At 40.4% G+C, this 15,726-nt stretch overlaps 8 non-coding genes across 8 annotated transcripts; 5 read left to right on the top strand and 3 right to left on the bottom strand.

Moving 5' to 3' along the window:
• Nucleotides 1-8,411: 8,411 nt before the first annotated feature.
• Nucleotides 8,412-8,484, bottom strand: trnar-ucg (transfer RNA arginine (anticodon UCG)). Its single transcript has one exon. It is a non-coding gene; the product is annotated as a tRNA-Arg (tRNA).
• Nucleotides 8,485-12,080: 3,596 nt separating this feature from the next.
• On the top strand, nucleotides 12,081-12,152 carry trnae-uuc (transfer RNA glutamic acid (anticodon UUC)). Its single transcript has one exon. It is a non-coding gene; the product is annotated as a tRNA-Glu (tRNA).
• An 86-nt stretch (nucleotides 12,153-12,238) lies between these two features.
• Nucleotides 12,239-12,325, top strand: trnay-gua (transfer RNA tyrosine (anticodon GUA)). Its single transcript is given in 2 exon segments — nucleotides 12,239-12,275; nucleotides 12,290-12,325. It is a non-coding gene; the product is annotated as a tRNA-Tyr (tRNA).
• An 85-nt stretch (nucleotides 12,326-12,410) lies between these two features.
• Nucleotides 12,411-12,482, bottom strand: trnae-cuc (transfer RNA glutamic acid (anticodon CUC)). Its single transcript has one exon. It is a non-coding gene; the product is annotated as a tRNA-Glu (tRNA).
• A 295-nt stretch (nucleotides 12,483-12,777) lies between these two features.
• On the top strand, nucleotides 12,778-12,850 carry trnar-acg (transfer RNA arginine (anticodon ACG)). Its single transcript has one exon. It is a non-coding gene; the product is annotated as a tRNA-Arg (tRNA).
• Nucleotides 12,851-14,466: 1,616 nt separating this feature from the next.
• On the top strand, nucleotides 14,467-14,553 carry trnay-aua (transfer RNA tyrosine (anticodon AUA)). The gene is given in 2 exon segments: nucleotides 14,467-14,503; nucleotides 14,518-14,553. It is a non-coding gene; the product is annotated as a tRNA-Tyr (tRNA).
• An 85-nt stretch (nucleotides 14,554-14,638) lies between these two features.
• Nucleotides 14,639-14,710, bottom strand: trnae-cuc (transfer RNA glutamic acid (anticodon CUC)). The gene has a single exon. It is a non-coding gene; the product is annotated as a tRNA-Glu (tRNA).
• Nucleotides 14,711-15,005: 295 nt separating this feature from the next.
• trnar-acg (transfer RNA arginine (anticodon ACG)) lies at nucleotides 15,006-15,078 on the top strand. Its single transcript has one exon. It is a non-coding gene; the product is annotated as a tRNA-Arg (tRNA).
• Nucleotides 15,079-15,726: the final 648 nt, after the last annotated feature.

Here is a 15,726-nt window from a genome sequence, read left to right on the forward strand (position 1 = left end):
CAAGAACCATGTGAGCCACTGAGACTACATTCTAGAGTCTAACCAATGAGACAGGTTTTATTAAGTTTAAAATCAATTTGACCTCCAATAATAGTTTTAAGTAAAGTTTGGCATCTTCACTCCCATCCACTCAGCACTATGGTCTGCTTAGTCTGCAGGCAAAGTTGTAGGGCACTACAATGGTGGAGACTAAAAAACAAGACAAAGTTGGGTTATTATTCATAAAACACAAATTATGACATGGCCTACCCTGTGGTATAATTGTTCAACATTACTTCTATATCTCATGGTTCATATTAGGCATTGACCCCACATATTTGTTTAAAATGTTGTTGTTTTTTTTATCTGAAATAAAATGTTTAATTATCAATTTCTTTCTTGGTGTTTATCATTTTTAAATTTAGAAAAATTGAACTCACTTCATCTTGTTCATCCACATCCACTAAGTGTCCATGATTTTTCTTTGACCCTAGATGATGGCTTAGATAGTCTTATGCTGTTGACTTTCAAAGATGAAAACAGCCAGTGTAAGCCATAACAATTTTTTTAAATCATTATTATTACTAATATTATTATTCTATTTAGTTTTGCACCTAAACTCAGTCTTGTCCTCTCACATCAAATCTCAGTTCCTCAAAGTTGTACTTCCCCAAAGTGTTACAAGTGCAACTATTTTTCTAGTTTCTATCTCATCGGTTTAATGTCTCTGTCTTTCTCTCTCTCTATGTATATAATATTTTTCAAACATATTTCAATATATTTTAAACATATCTTCTTCTTTTTTCTATCAAACCATAACTTGGATTTCTTTAATTCTAAGCTTTTAAGTTTTTCTTATCCATATTTTTTATCTTCCTTACATATTTGCTCATTAACTCTTCAGTTGATCAATATTAAACTGTCACATTTTCTTCTAATTTTTCTCTTCATCGACCAGAGACTTATGCCAATTTTATCTCTTTGCTGTTTAACAGCTCATCTCGAAGTCATGTTCCTCATTTTTCCTCTAATGTATTTATTCTAATGTTTCTTTAGTAGCTGGTCTTTATGTTGTATGTTAATTTCTCTTTATTTTTCCTATTAGTATTTATAATTTATTTGTTCTTATTGTTCTAGTCAACAACTACTGGTCTATTGTTTAAGTCATCCTCCTCTATTTAGTAAATTCATTTCTTTATTAATATATTCATTCAAATAGCTTCAAATTCCATTTCAACAAATATAACTGTATTAAGCATATTTCCCATTATTTCTTTATTTCACTTGTCTTTTTTATACCGATTTGTAATAGATCTGTTTATTTTGTAACTGATACTATATCCCTAATTATTATATCACAGTCTATCCTTATTTAATCAAAACAATTTTATATACTCTTTTAATAAAATTTACTCTCTTCTGCCCCTACTTCAACTGCTTCTTCCTCATGAAAAGGAGTGGCTTCTTTTTTCTGACTTCCTTTTTGTTGTCAGTCTGTCTAAGATTGTCTGCCTGAGCACTTCCTCTTTTTTCTACCCTCATCTGTCTTTCTACAGCCGTTCCAACAAATGCCAAAATCATGCCACATTACAAATTCCAACAATTTTTTTCCATTTCTTACTGCCACAACATCGTTATGGCCCCCTTTTGCTATGTTATTAACTTTGTAAAACTCAAATTCTCTGTTTCTCAAAATTCTTCTAAATGACATTTCATTGAATATCATATACGCTTATATACAGCGGCTAAATATCTGTACACTATGCTTATTTCAACTGTTAGTTACTAACGCAACAGACTAATCTGTCTAATCGACCACACCTTAACAGAGTCGACTTTTCTCTGTATTTTCTACAGCGTCACAACCTCAGTGAAGCAAATTATCCACACACAGTCACAACCTCGGCGACTAAACTGTCCCTATTTTTTAGATTATTTACAATCTGACCCTATAGCTGTCTTTAACGCTTGGACCTACTAAAACGTTGGGATTTGCACCCGGACTGTTCGGGACCCCCCGTCGGTTCGTCTGCTGGGCTCCCGCCCTTAGAGTCCAAAAAATTCAGGTGATTCGTCAAACACCTGTCCAGGTAAAATCACAGTATTCAGTACTCGGTAGTCACCTGAACAATACACCCTAGGATGGTATTTTATTCAATTCCGTGTAAGAAGCACAGACCTCGTCTGATCTTTCCTTCTACCAAACAAGCAAAAACAGTCAAAGTGTATCAACTTATGTTCTGATTTACTTAGTGAATGCCATATGACAAAACCGTAATAATACCCGAAGCGGCAGTTACCCCTGGTTGCCCCACAACTCTATACTAACGACAGTTACCCCTGGCTGCCCCACAACTCTATACTAACGACAGTTACCCCTGGCTGCCCCACAACTCTATACTAACGTATCCTAATATTTACAAACCAGTTAACACTTAAAGCAAATATACATTTAAATTCATCAAATTATTCAAATGCTTATACTTTTAACTACATCAATCCTACAAATCACATGACATCATTTAATTTAGATTAGGCCAATTGCAGAAATTCGATTTAACAGGTTTTCTGCTTACCTTATTTTTTCGGCGCCGATGATGTCAATGCAATACGACAGATCAATAACTTCTTCTCCCCCTTTTCCACGTCGGAGGTCACCAAATTGTTGGAATATCAATCTCTATTCCATGCGTGTTCAAGAGAAAAGGTCTGGAGAGGTTTTTCTTCAATGTCAAAAATCGTAACAATTTATTGGATACAAATAAATAATTCGATGACAGAGCTCTGGGTTACATTACCCCAATGCAATACAAGAATTACATTCAAGAGGTTCGCAACTCGCATACATTTCCTGACTTCAGCATATATACACCACCTATCTTAACAGGTGGAGTTTTGGTGTAACGTCACTTGTCAGTCATTGTTCAGTCCTCCATTGGCCGCCCCTTCGGCATACTTCCTCTTTTTCTATGAATTCTCTGCCCAACAACAAAGTATACATCTTTCTGTGTTCTGTGTTCAGTTTTAACACCTCTCTTCAGACAGGAAGTTTCTGCAGAGCTGAATTTAATTTTGGACCCGCATCTATCTACTTCTGCAAAGCTGCTAATTAGTATGGACAGCACTCACCCACAACATTAGAAGTTCAGTTAATATATGACCCTTACATGACCAATACAAATAATTGTTTGATTAAAAGAAAAGAGACAAAAAATAATAAAAAAATGGTTCCTATTATTCAATAGTACCTAACCAGGTTATCAGCATAGTCACAGTAATGGGCACAGAGGGTTGAGGAAAGCATCAGATATATACTAACCGACAGTGATTGGAAGTTGTTGTAAAATGGTGTTGGAAGAATATTCTTTAGTACTACTGGACCAGTGTACAGAAGAAACTGCCTAAAGTCAGTAGCTTTCTAGCGATCCAGTTCAGAGAGTGATCGTGGCTTTCGTGCAAATTCAGAGGGTATGTATTTTGACATTCCTACAAGACTCTCTGAGATGTTACTTATTATATGGGAGCTCTGTCTGTTTTTTAGGTTGCCCTTGGTCCAAAAATTGATCATCTTTCTTGTCACACCAAGGCAAACAACATGCATATAATCCAGCACGAGTTGTCTGACCATTCCCAAACTTAATGTACTGAGTATGGAGTGACCTCTGTGGTGGTTTTCATCATGCATTTCTGTAAAGGACTCATCTGTCCTGAGTGGAGCATGTGTTTCTGGGAATATAATTTTCCGTTCCTTATAAGATCCTTCCTGCGTGCAACGATCGCAACCACTATAACCTCCATGCCCCTTTGTTTGTTTTATGAATGATCGTGCAGGAGCATCACAGATAAAGCAGTCCAGGGAAAGATGAAACAGCCTTTCATCCACAGTGAAACCTTGTTCTAGTGCGGAAACCTCCTCTGCAAAATCTTGGGAGATAAAATCTTGCTGTTTCCACAAAAGACACCAATGACAAACGGGTCCCTTTCAAAATAAATTTTTCCTAAATTTGGCCAAATTTGTTTCTGTGAGCTTTTGAATAATGGCAGTCCATCTATATTGACCTGCATCTTAATTTTGTCAGTTTGTGACATCAGGGCATCTCTGTTTTGAAGCAAGTGTTCCAATATTCCAAAATGGACATAATCCCCATCATCCATTTTTTTGACTTTACGTGTGTGTGAAATTTTCATCAAAGTTCTCACACATTTAGGAAGTAAGGGGATGTGTTTGTTTAGAATTTTAAGTAGGCTGTCGACGGCATTTTGTGTCACACCACACTCTACAACCCACTGACGCAGCTCATCTGGCAAGTCATCAAAGGAGCCTCTGTCTTGTGTGTCACTAAAATCTAAATATCTATCTTCTTCCTCGCTGAAATTGCTGAGGTAGTCTGTAAATCTGTCATCATCATCATCATCAGTGACATCATCAATGTCTCTTTCAAGGTCAGTGTTGGTGTTTGTGTTGTTTGAAATTTGAGATGTTATCACAGTTCATTTCTTCATCTTGTCCTGTTTCAGAATTTGCCAGAAGATATTCATTGAGACCAGCCACTTGGTTGTTGATGTCAAGTGTTTGTGTAGTATGGAGATTATGAAGTATATTCTGGACACGCCTCCATTTGGTAACTGAACTCACACCTCCAAATTTTCCATGTTTCTGAAAGAATTAAAGCACAAAAATTTACATAAAATGTTTTTTTTTAAATAACATTTTAAATAAATGTTAATGTAGAGCACCAGTCACCTGGCCACATTACCATCATAATATTTTCTAAAGAAGATTCTTATGCTCATCGAGCCTGCATTAATTTAGTGCATTAACATTAATATAATAACATATTTTTCTATTTGACATTTTTATTTACTATAATTACATATTATATACAAATTTTTTTTTTTGCTTTTTTTGTACAAAAAAATATATATATATATATTTATTTTTATTTTTTTGTCAAAATGTTCCATAAATGTATTGCTCAGTCTGCAATAAATGTCTTGTCAATTCAAAAATACAAGTTGCCAACTAGTACAGCTTAACATTTTATGTTGCCTTAACTAAAAGCAGCAAGAACAATAATGTTTTTACAGTGTAGATAAGAAATTGTTCAAAGACTTTGACTAATTTAGCTGCCACATTAAATTATTATCTGATTAATTATGTGAAGTCTGTCTAATTTGCCTATTTGATAACTAGTCTACTTTTGGACTTTGTATTCTCACTATAAAAGCTAGCCCCTTTAATATTGCCTAACCTAACTTAAAATATAATCAATACTTACAATAAAAATCTGTAATGAAGCAAAGAACAGAGGTTTCTAACTATCTTCCTAGTGCTAGTGCGTGATTGGAATTTCTGAACACGGCAATCAAGTATACTTTATCAGCTCTGTTTTAAAATCTCAATCATCTGTTCAGACGAATAAAATGGGGAAATCCCTAAATGGGATCCGCCTTGAATACGTGCCTGGAGCAACTAGCAGTCACATCACTGGAAGATAGATAATCTTTAATAAAGGTAAGTTAAACGTTGTTTTATTCTAATTGAATTAGATTTTATGTTTTTTTGACGCACAGCGGCTATGAACCAATTGAAGTTTTACTCACCAGTGTCCAGTCGCGGAGACAGTGATGTAGACGCTAAAACTTTAGTTAAACTACAAAACAACGATGCAAACTACTTAAACACTAGTAAATAGTTAACTTAATGATTATTAGACGAACACTTGATCAGCAAAAAACTTAACGTTATATATACAACCTGCACTAAGTAAACTACAAACCTTAACCCATCAAACTGTACACTAAAACTACAAATACTAACAATACATGAACAATATAAACACTACACAGTATACTTTAACCTAAAACCAAAATAACTAACTTTATCTACACAATATTTATCTAAAAAACGCGAATTCAATAGGACCAGGTCTATTTCCACCACCGTCTGCAATCAACAAACGTTAATCTAGTTTTTTCCGTTATAAGTACCGCTGACAAGAAGCATTACGTTTAATTCAAAAATTTCCCCCTCTCGGTCAGGATCTGAATCGCATAACTACATAAGTATCACAGCATCACATAATCAGTTCAAACAACTGGTTATCTTCTGCAAATTAGGGAAATAGTGTGTGAGTGTGTGTGTGTGTGTGTGTTTATCTATACAGATACACAGCTGTCAAGTCAAAATTCCTCCTGTAAAGAACAAAGGAATCTTCACAGTAATTCTTATAAATTTCCCGGATTCCATATCCGGGACCAGGCCATATCCTGAGCTGCTGCTGCGCTGATGGTCGTGGGGAGTGGAGAACATGAGTCTGATTCCAGCGACGCTCCAGGGATAGACGAGTCTTCGCTGAGGCCATCTTCCAGCCTAAACCACGGCGAATGAAGCTCTGCACAAGACTTTTGGCCAGTGGAGAAATTAAAATGGCCGTGCCCAACTGAGTCTGGTTCTCTCAAGGTTTTTTTTCTTCACTCCCCTCAGGTAAAGTTTTTTTTCCCTCTCCGCTGTCGCCACTGCCTCGCATAGTTCAGGATTGGTAGAGCTACGCATCGATGAATTGGCTCTTCAGTGTTTGAACTCTCAGTAGTGATTAAATCACACTGAACTGAGCTAAACTGAACTGAACTGAACTTAAACACTAAAACCTGAACCACACTGTTCCAGTTACTATGACCATTTATGTGCAGCTGCTGACACAATCTACATTGTAAAAGCGCTATACAAATAAAGCTGAATTGAATTGAATTAAAAAAATATTTCTTGTAAAAGTCAGTTTTTATAGTATTCCTTTATTTTAGTTTGGCTTAAATAAAAGCAATTAAACTATTTTAATGTCAATAATATTAGCCTCCTTAAGAATATATTTTATTGTTCACAAAACAAAGTTATCCAGTAACTTTCCTAGTTAACCTGCTTAATCCTTAAAATTGCACTTTAAGCTGAATGCTGGAATCTTGCAAAATAACTAGTAAAATATTATGTACAGTCATCATGACAGAGACATAAAAAATTTTCCTTTTTTTGAAAAATGAATATGATTTTTTTTCAGAGCTTGTTCATCCAGAATAATTCTTTAATTAAAGTTAACCTATACACTCTCTCAGGATATATTATAAGTGTTATTCAGCAACCCAAAAAGCAGAGGTGCCCTGAGAAAAATTTCTTAGTGGTGGCCAGAAAAAGCCACACCGAATCTTTGGGTGGAACACAAAAAATAATGAATTCAGTGTAACATTATATTTTTGTTTCTGGTAAATGAAATAATGTGTTTTTAATTTATTTAATTAATTAATCTTGAAATATTCCAATTTATTCCTTGAGGTAATTCAGCAAGTACATGTGCGAACCAAAAAAAATAAAATATATATATATATCAATATTTAGTTTATTTTGTCTTCATGTTTTTGGTTATTGAATTCATGTAGAAAATTGTGTGCCTGGTTTAAAAATGTTCTTGTTCATGACATCATGAATGGTGAATGTGTGTTTTTACAGGTCAGTTGATAGCAACGTTGTCTAGTGCCTGGAGTGCCAGAAGCCACAGACCACTCTCTCTGTACACCTGACCAGGCTGTGCATGAAGGCCAGCACACCAGCGGAGAGAGCCAAGGAGCTTTCAACAAGATGCCAATGCATGGAAAACTGCACTTTAGGATCTTAATGCCAGTTTGCATTCCGTCAAATAAGATATGTGCAACTAATGGACAAAAATTTTCTTTGTGCAATCATCCATATTTGTGTTTAATTGGTCCTGGGGTATGGTTCTTGCGTATGGTGTGACTGGTCTTGAGTTTCAAATTCCAGTCAAGGCCACTCTCATTAGCATGAAATCACAACCTTTCTGCAGCTATTTTCTAGTTTGCATTTCATCATCATCCACCAAACATGAGACTATTAGTTGAAAGCCACCGGGTACTTGAAGTCAAGATCTCCATAACCAGAGCTTAGCTAAACCTTTTATGTTTGTAACGTAATTGGATAATTCAAGCAAGATCGGATGAATCTTAATTGAAGTGTGCAGCAAGTCTGAGAATTTGAAGCTAACTATTGTCCTCAGATCATTACACCTAAGCTTTGAGTAGACAAGTCAGGATTTTTTCACACAACTTAAAAGTAACCCAACAAACACAACTTGAACCCACATTCCCCAGCTTTGAAGGGTGATGCCTTATCCATTAGGCCACTGGGCCAATACTAGCATTTGCTATATTTGTTGTATGACTCAGGAAGTTCTTGTAACTCAGAGAACAGCACTTTAGGATCCCTATTGCATTCAGACGATCTGGTGTGTGCAACTAATGACAAATCAGCTTCTCTGAAGAGTTTTCCATTATAATGTCTTTTTGACCTAAGAGTATGAACCTAGTTTTTTGAAGGTCACACTGGATTGTGCTGCACAGCCAACTTCAAAAAACTGCATCAAAGACAACCCAGGTGGGACTTGAACCCACAATCCCCAGCTTCGAAGGCTGGTGCCTTAAACATTAGGCCACTGGGCCGTTTTTTACTGCCTGTGAACTGTAATATGCATCCAGGGAGTTGCGTAACAAAAACAACATGAACAAAAAGTAGATTGGACCGGTTTCACAGAATTTTTTTCTGGCACTGCCAAGCACTTCTACATGGCTTATTGGTCTTGGGGTATGATTCTCACTTAGGGTGCAAAAGGTCCTGGGTTTAAATCCTAGACGAGATCTATGTCTGTCACAGAAAAAAGCAGTGGTGCTGTGCTGTGCTGTCTAGGGTGTTTATGTGTTAATTGTAGCACCTTCAGCTGTGTTTTCAGTTAATGAACATGTAGTGGATTTCTGATCTAAATCAGTCTAACTTTTACAATTATACAGACACAAAAGAAGCATCCTATCAGATTTCTTTGAAGGAGTTATTTTAGAATTTTCATCATATTTTGCAACCATTCCTATAGGATTATTTTATAGTACAATACAGGAAAATCCTTTAGGATAATTTCTACAATATTTTAATTGGATCCAATTTATATCTTAATTAAGATATGCTTTTCTATTGTCTCTCTAAGCCTATTATACAATAGTTTTGAATGTTTAATGCAGTTTGCTTAAGCTCACCTTCATGTACTTGAGTGTACAGTTTTAGTGCACAAATTCCCAAACTAACATGTCTATACCAAAAACATATACAATGTCGCTAGACCAAACTGTGGGCTGGCCCACTCGAAACAGAAGTTCACTGAGGGCCCACAGCAAGTCCACACAAAGTGTAGTGTATATAGCCACAATGGGCGAAGTATAGGTATACTATCTGGGTCAGAAGTATGTCCTATGAGCATGCTCTGTGGGCATTTAGTAATTAACAAGTTAGGTCCCACTAATACTAAGTTGAGTCCAGGCACAAAATGTGCCTATAAGGTCCCAGTAAAGCACTTTTATGCAGGGCCATTGTGGCTTTAACACAAAACAAAACTAGTTCACTTCTACTATGTAGCAAAATAGCACAATATCACTTCAAATGCATAGTTACATATTTTGAAAGCATAAAGAAAAATCTGTAATAAATGAAGCATCTAAAAATATAAAGACAACATGGACTATTTTTCAAAGGTTTGGGACAAAACTGCTTTAGTTTATAAAAATGCAGATATAAAAGTAACCTTGTAAATAATTATTCCTTTTTAATATGTTAGCTTTTCCATTTGAATATGTTAAAATATAATTTATTCCAATGATGTTAAAGCTGCATTTGAGGCATTTGTGTCCTAAATAAAATAATTTGAGACAAAACAACAAAACATATAAAAATATACTTAGTTAGAAGAAAAACAAAGTAAGATTTTCATGTGTGTATTTTCTCTACCATTTGTACCTTAAAGGGTCACGAAACTCCAAAACACATTTTTTTAGCTGTTGACAGTCATATATGTGTCCCACACTGCTAAAAACACTATTAGGACACAAATATTTCACTAAAAAGTGTAAATTGATTGTTTTTGCGTTATTTCAAGCAAATTTGTACTTCCGGTTTGAAACAAATTTTTGAAGCTGCGTCTCAACCATGAGATAATAGTGTGTATTCCAGCGTGCAGACTGGATGTCTGTGCCAGAGTGTGTCTTATTACGTCTTACAGTGCGGCTCGAAGGACATCTTTTGCATTCAGAGCTGCTTTCGTGAAGAGATCATCGGCAACACTGCTCGAAGTTTACCATGGAGGTGAAAAGGAAGCTCCCTGACAAGGAATTGAACCCAGGCCACAGCGGTAAGAGCACTAAGTCCTAACCACAAGACCACCAGGGAAGGCCTGGCTAAAGGTTGCCCTCTAGCCTAGCTGTGGGCCTCCACCCAGGTGTGCTGCAGCTGCTCTGACAAAAATAACTCTAACGTTTGCAACCTCCTCCTGGAGAAGAGAAAGTCTCAGAGCCTGGTTCACAGTTCTTCTATGGAGGGACTGTCACATGCTCTGTGTAAAAGCATCCTATCGACACCACAACTTGCCATGACAACAAAGTACAGCATGCGTTGAAGGAACTCCATGTTTACCGGTCCATGTCCTCTTTCCAAACAGCATGCTAATGAGCACTCCTTGAACAGTGTGTGCCAGTGGCGCAATGGATAACGTGTCTGACTGATCAGAAGATTCTAGATTCGAGTTTTGGCTGGCTCGATCAGGATTTATTGCATTGCTCTCAGTCAGTGCACTGCAGTTGCAGTTTGCCCCTGCCAGAGTTGTTTGGTTCTACTTTGGAGTGGATCAAGTTTCTGGGGCTGCCAGCACAGAGCCTGTGGGGTGCTCCCCTGGGTTCAAAGTCTGCCCCAACTACTCTCATATCTTGGTCCTGTACATCCCTCAGGACTTTCAGAAGAAACCAGTACAGCCACTCTCCTGGGAAGACAGCAGTGACAGCTTGTAGACCAAAATGTTTGCTGTGAGGCTAAGGCGTTCTACTGCAGCACAGATACGCATTCGAAAAGCAGACAATATTCAAAAACAAAATGCCAACCTAAAACAAGATTGCAGTCAAAATGACCACCTCAGACAAGTGTGAGCAATGTTTCAGTCTCTGTTATACGTCGGCAAATATGCCACACAGTGCAGACGCTCATACTACTGAAAAGGAAGTTACCTGACTGAGAAAGGTATAAATAGAAATCGGAGCCTGCTCCAAACGACCTGGTCAGCCCCAAGTGGGCTGTAAAAACCTCCTGGAGTTTTCATTCATTTAATGTCTGGTACAAGACACTGCGTCCAACCAGTTATGTTTGAATGTCAAACCTACCCCAATCCTTAAACCAACCTCACAGTTTCCTGCTGTGTTTTATCAACCTCCTAACCTACCCCAACTCTTAACCCAACCTCACAGCAACAAACCTCCATGTGGGTTTCATTGATTCAATGTCTCGTACATGGCACAGAATACAACCTATCGCAGTTTATTAAAATTACACCTACCCCAGCCCTAGGCCCAACCTCACGGTAACCTGCTGTGTTTTATTCAATTTTACTCCTACCCCAACCCTAAACACAACCTCAGAGTAAGCAGTTTATATATTTTTTTTATTTTTATGAATGTCTACTACAGCTACATCAATCGCAAACCCAGCCTACATGCGGTATAAGTGCCTACCACTTAGAGGTCATCCAGCCGACTTGCAGTGTAATCTCCTCCACTTGTAGGTCTCTGAGCTGCAGCAACACCTAAGGGCTCTGACACACAGACACAAAAGAAACCATTGCTTTTGACCTACTCTTGGAGAGGAGAGAGTCTCCGACCCTGGATCTCAGGTCTTCTATGGCGGGACTGTCAGGAATCCTGTAAGAGCATCCCATCCACACAACCTCTTGCCATAAAAACAAAGCAGAATGTGTGGTGAAGGAACTCCGGGTTGACAGAGCCTTGTCCTTGCTTCAAGCAAAGTGCTAACAAGGTGCTGAACAGAGTGACGGTGGCACAAAGGTTAGCGCTTATGACTACGGATCAGAAGATTCTCGGTTACGGAAACCAAGAAACTGTGTATGAGAGAGTGCGTAAGTGTATGAGTGGCACTTGTGCAAGCGGAGCAGGGACGTGCCAGCGATCAGAATGAACTGGAGTTTGTGCCAAGACTGGATTTCAAGTGTGGCAGTTCCCATATGGTCTAGCGGTTAGGATTCCTGGTTTTCACCCAGGCGGCCCGGGTTCGACTCCCGGTATGGGAAGGCTTGAGTGCTTTTGCTTCTGTCCTTTTTGGCCAGCGGTCGGTCTGCAGCTACCTTAGGATGTGGTTGTGTAACTGCCCTGTAAGCCTTCGATAGCTCAGTTGGTAGAGCGGAGGACTGTAGGTGGGATGATGGCAATCCTTAGGTCGCTGGTTCGACTCCGGCTCGAAGGACATCTTTTGCGCTCAGAGCCGCTTTCTTGCCTTCACCAATCGAGTTAACCAATCCTCAAAGTTCAGCATGGAGGTGAAAAGGAAGTTCCCTGACCGGGAATCGAACCCGGGCCGCGGCGGTGAGAGCGCCGAATCCTAACCACTAGACCACCAGGGAAGGTCTGCGTAAAGGTGGGCCTCAAGTCTAGCTGTGGGCCTCCACCCAGGTGTGCTGCAGCTGCTCTGACAAAAATAACTAACGTTTGCAACCTCCTCCTGGAGAAGAGAAAGTCTCAGAGCCTGGATCACAGTTCTTCTTCGGAGGGACTGTCACATGCTCGGTGTAAGAGCATCCTATCGACACCACATCTTGCCATGACAACAAAGCACAGCATGCGTTTTAGGAACTCCATGTTCACCGAGCCGTGTCCTCTTTCCAAGGACCATGCTAATGAGCACTGCTGATGCGGACTGGGCCAGTGGCGCAATGGATAACGCGTCTGACTACGGATCAGAAGATTCTAGGTTCGACTCCTGGCTGGCTCGTTCAGGATTTTTTTGCCTTGCTCTCAGTGCAGTGCGGTCGCGGTTTGCCCCTGCCGGAGTTGTTCGGTTCTACTCTGGAGTGAATCGAGTTTCTGGGGCCGCCAGCACAGAGCCTGTGGGGTGCTCTCCTGGGTTCAAAGGCTGCCCCAACCGCTCTCATGTCTTGGTCCCGTACATCCCTCAGGACTTCCAGAAGAAACCAGTACAGCCATTCTCCTGGGAAGACAGCAGTGACAGCTTGTAAACCAAAATGTTTGCTGTGAGGCTAAGGCGTTCTACTGCAGCACAGATACGCATTCGAAAAGCATACAATATTCAAAAACAAAGTGCCAACCTAAAACAAGATTGCAGTCAAAATGACCACCTCAGACAAGTGTGAGCAATGTTTCAGTCTCTGTTATACGTCGGCAAATATGCCACACAGTGCAGACGCTCATACTACTGAAAAGGAAGTTACCTGACTGAGAAAGGTATAAATAGAAATCGGAGCCTGCTCCAAACGACCTGGTCAGCCCCAAGTGGGCTGTAAAAACCTCCTGGAGTTTTCATTCATTTAATGTCTGGTACAAGACACTGCGTCCGACCAGTTATGTTTGAATGTCAAACCTACCCCAATCCTTAAACCAACCTCACAGTTTCCTGCTGTGTTTTATCAACCTCCCAACCTACCCCAACTCTTAACCCAACCTCACAGTAACAAACCTCCATGTGGGTTTCATTGATTCAATGTCTCGTACATGGCACAGAATACAACCTATCGCAGTTTATTAAAATCACACCTACCCCAGCCCTAGGCCCAACCACACGGTAACCTGCTGTGTTTTATTCAATTTTACTCCTACCCCAACCCTAAACACAACCTCAGAGTAAGCAGTTTATATATTTTTTTTATTTTTATGAATGTCTACTACAGCTACATCAATCGCAAACCCAGCCTACGTGCGGTATAAGTGCCTACCACTTAGAGGTCATCCAGCCGACTTGCAGTGTAATCTCCTCCACTTGTAGGTCTCTGAGCTGCAGCAACACCTAAGGGCTCTGACACACAGACACAAAAGAAACCATTGCTTTTAACCTACTCTTGGAGAGGAGAGAGTCTCCGACCCTGGATCTCAGGTCTTCTATGGAGGGACTGTCAGGAATCCTGTAAGAGCATCCCATCCACACAACCTCTTGCCATAAAAACAAAGCAGAATGTGTGGTGAAGGAACTCCGGGTTGACAGAGCCTTGTCCTTGCTTCAAGCAAAGTGCTAACAAGGTGCTGAACAGAGTGACGGTGGCACAAAGGTTAGCGCTTATGACTACGGATCAGAAGATTCTTGGTTTACGGAAACCAAGAAACTGTGTATGAGAGAGTGCGTAAGTGTATGAGTGGCACTTGTGCAAGCGGAGCAGGGACGTGCCAGCGATCAGAATGAACTGGAGTTTGTGCCAAGACTGGATTTCAAGTGTGGCAGTTCCCATATGGTCTAGCGGTTAGGATTCCTGGTTTTCACCCAGGCGGCCCGGATTGACTCCCGGTATGGGAAGGCTTGAGTGCTTTTGCTTCTGTCCTTTTTGGCCAGCGGTCGGTCTGCAGCTACCTTAGGATGTGGTTGTGTAACTGCCCTGTAAGCCTTCGATAGCTCAGTTGGTAGAGTGGAGGACTATAGGTGGGATGATGGCAATCCTTAGGTCGCTGGTTCGACTCCGGCTCGAAGGACATCTTTTGCGCTCAGAGCCGCTTTCTTGCCTTCGCTAATTGAGTTAACCAATCCTCAAAGTTCAGCATGGAGGTGAAAAGGAAGTTCCCTGACCGGGAATCGAACCCGGGCCGCGGCGGTGAGAGCGCCGAATCCTAACCACTAGACCACCAGGGAAGGTCTGCGTAAAGGTTGGCCTCAAGTCTAGCTGTGGGCCTCCACCCAGGTGTGCTGCAGCTGCTCTGACAAAAATAACTAACGTTTGCAACCTCCTCCTGGAGAAGAGAAAGTCTCAGAGCCTGGATCACAGTTCTTCTTCGGAGGGACTGTCACATGCTCGGTGTAAGAGCATCCTATCGACACCACATCTTGCCATGACAACAAAGCACAGCATGCGTTTTAGGAACTCCATGTTCACCGAGCCGTGTCCTCTTTCCAAGGACCATGCTAATGAGCACTGCTGATGGGGACTGGGCCAGTGGCGCAATGGATAACGCGTCTGACTACGGATCAGAAGATTCTAGGTTTGACTCCTGGCTGGCTCGTTCAGGATTTTTTTGCCTTGCTCTCAGTGCAGTGCGGTCGCGGTTTGCCCCTGCCGGAGTTGTTCGGTTCTACTCTGGAGTGAATCGAGTTTCTGGGGCCGCCAGCACAGAGCCTGTGGGGTGCTCTCCTGGGTTCAAAGGCTGCCCCAACCGCTCTCATGTCTTGGTCCCGTACATCCCTCAGGACTTCCAGAAGAAACCAGTACAGCCATTCTCCTGGGAAGACAGCAGTGACAGCTTGTAAACCAAAATGTTTGCTGTGAGGCTAAGGCGTTCTACTGCAGCACAGATACGCATTCGAAAAGCATACAATATTCAAAAACAAAGTGCCAACCTAAAACAAGATTGCAGTCAAAATGACCACCTCAGACAAGTGTGAGCAATGTTTCAGTCTCTGTTATATGTCGGCAAATATGCCACAGTGCAGACTGGGCCAGTGGCGCATACTGTCACCTGTAAGTTGTGGTTATTCTTGGTTACACCGGCCAATCACGTTCTGAGTTGGAACCAAGATTTTTTTTAACTCTTGGTCATGCTGGCCAATCACGTCCCGAGCTGGAACCAAGATTCACCCTATTCTTTGTTACGGCAGCCAATCATGTTCCGAGTTACAATGAACGCTATGGCCCTTATACCATTCAAGATTTG

Source organism: Danio rerio, chromosome 4 (assembly GCF_052040795.2).
Source record: "Danio rerio strain M-AB ecotype USA chromosome 4, GRCz13ab, whole genome shotgun sequence".
Taxonomy (NCBI): Eukaryota; Metazoa; Chordata; class Actinopteri; order Cypriniformes; family Danionidae; genus Danio; species Danio rerio.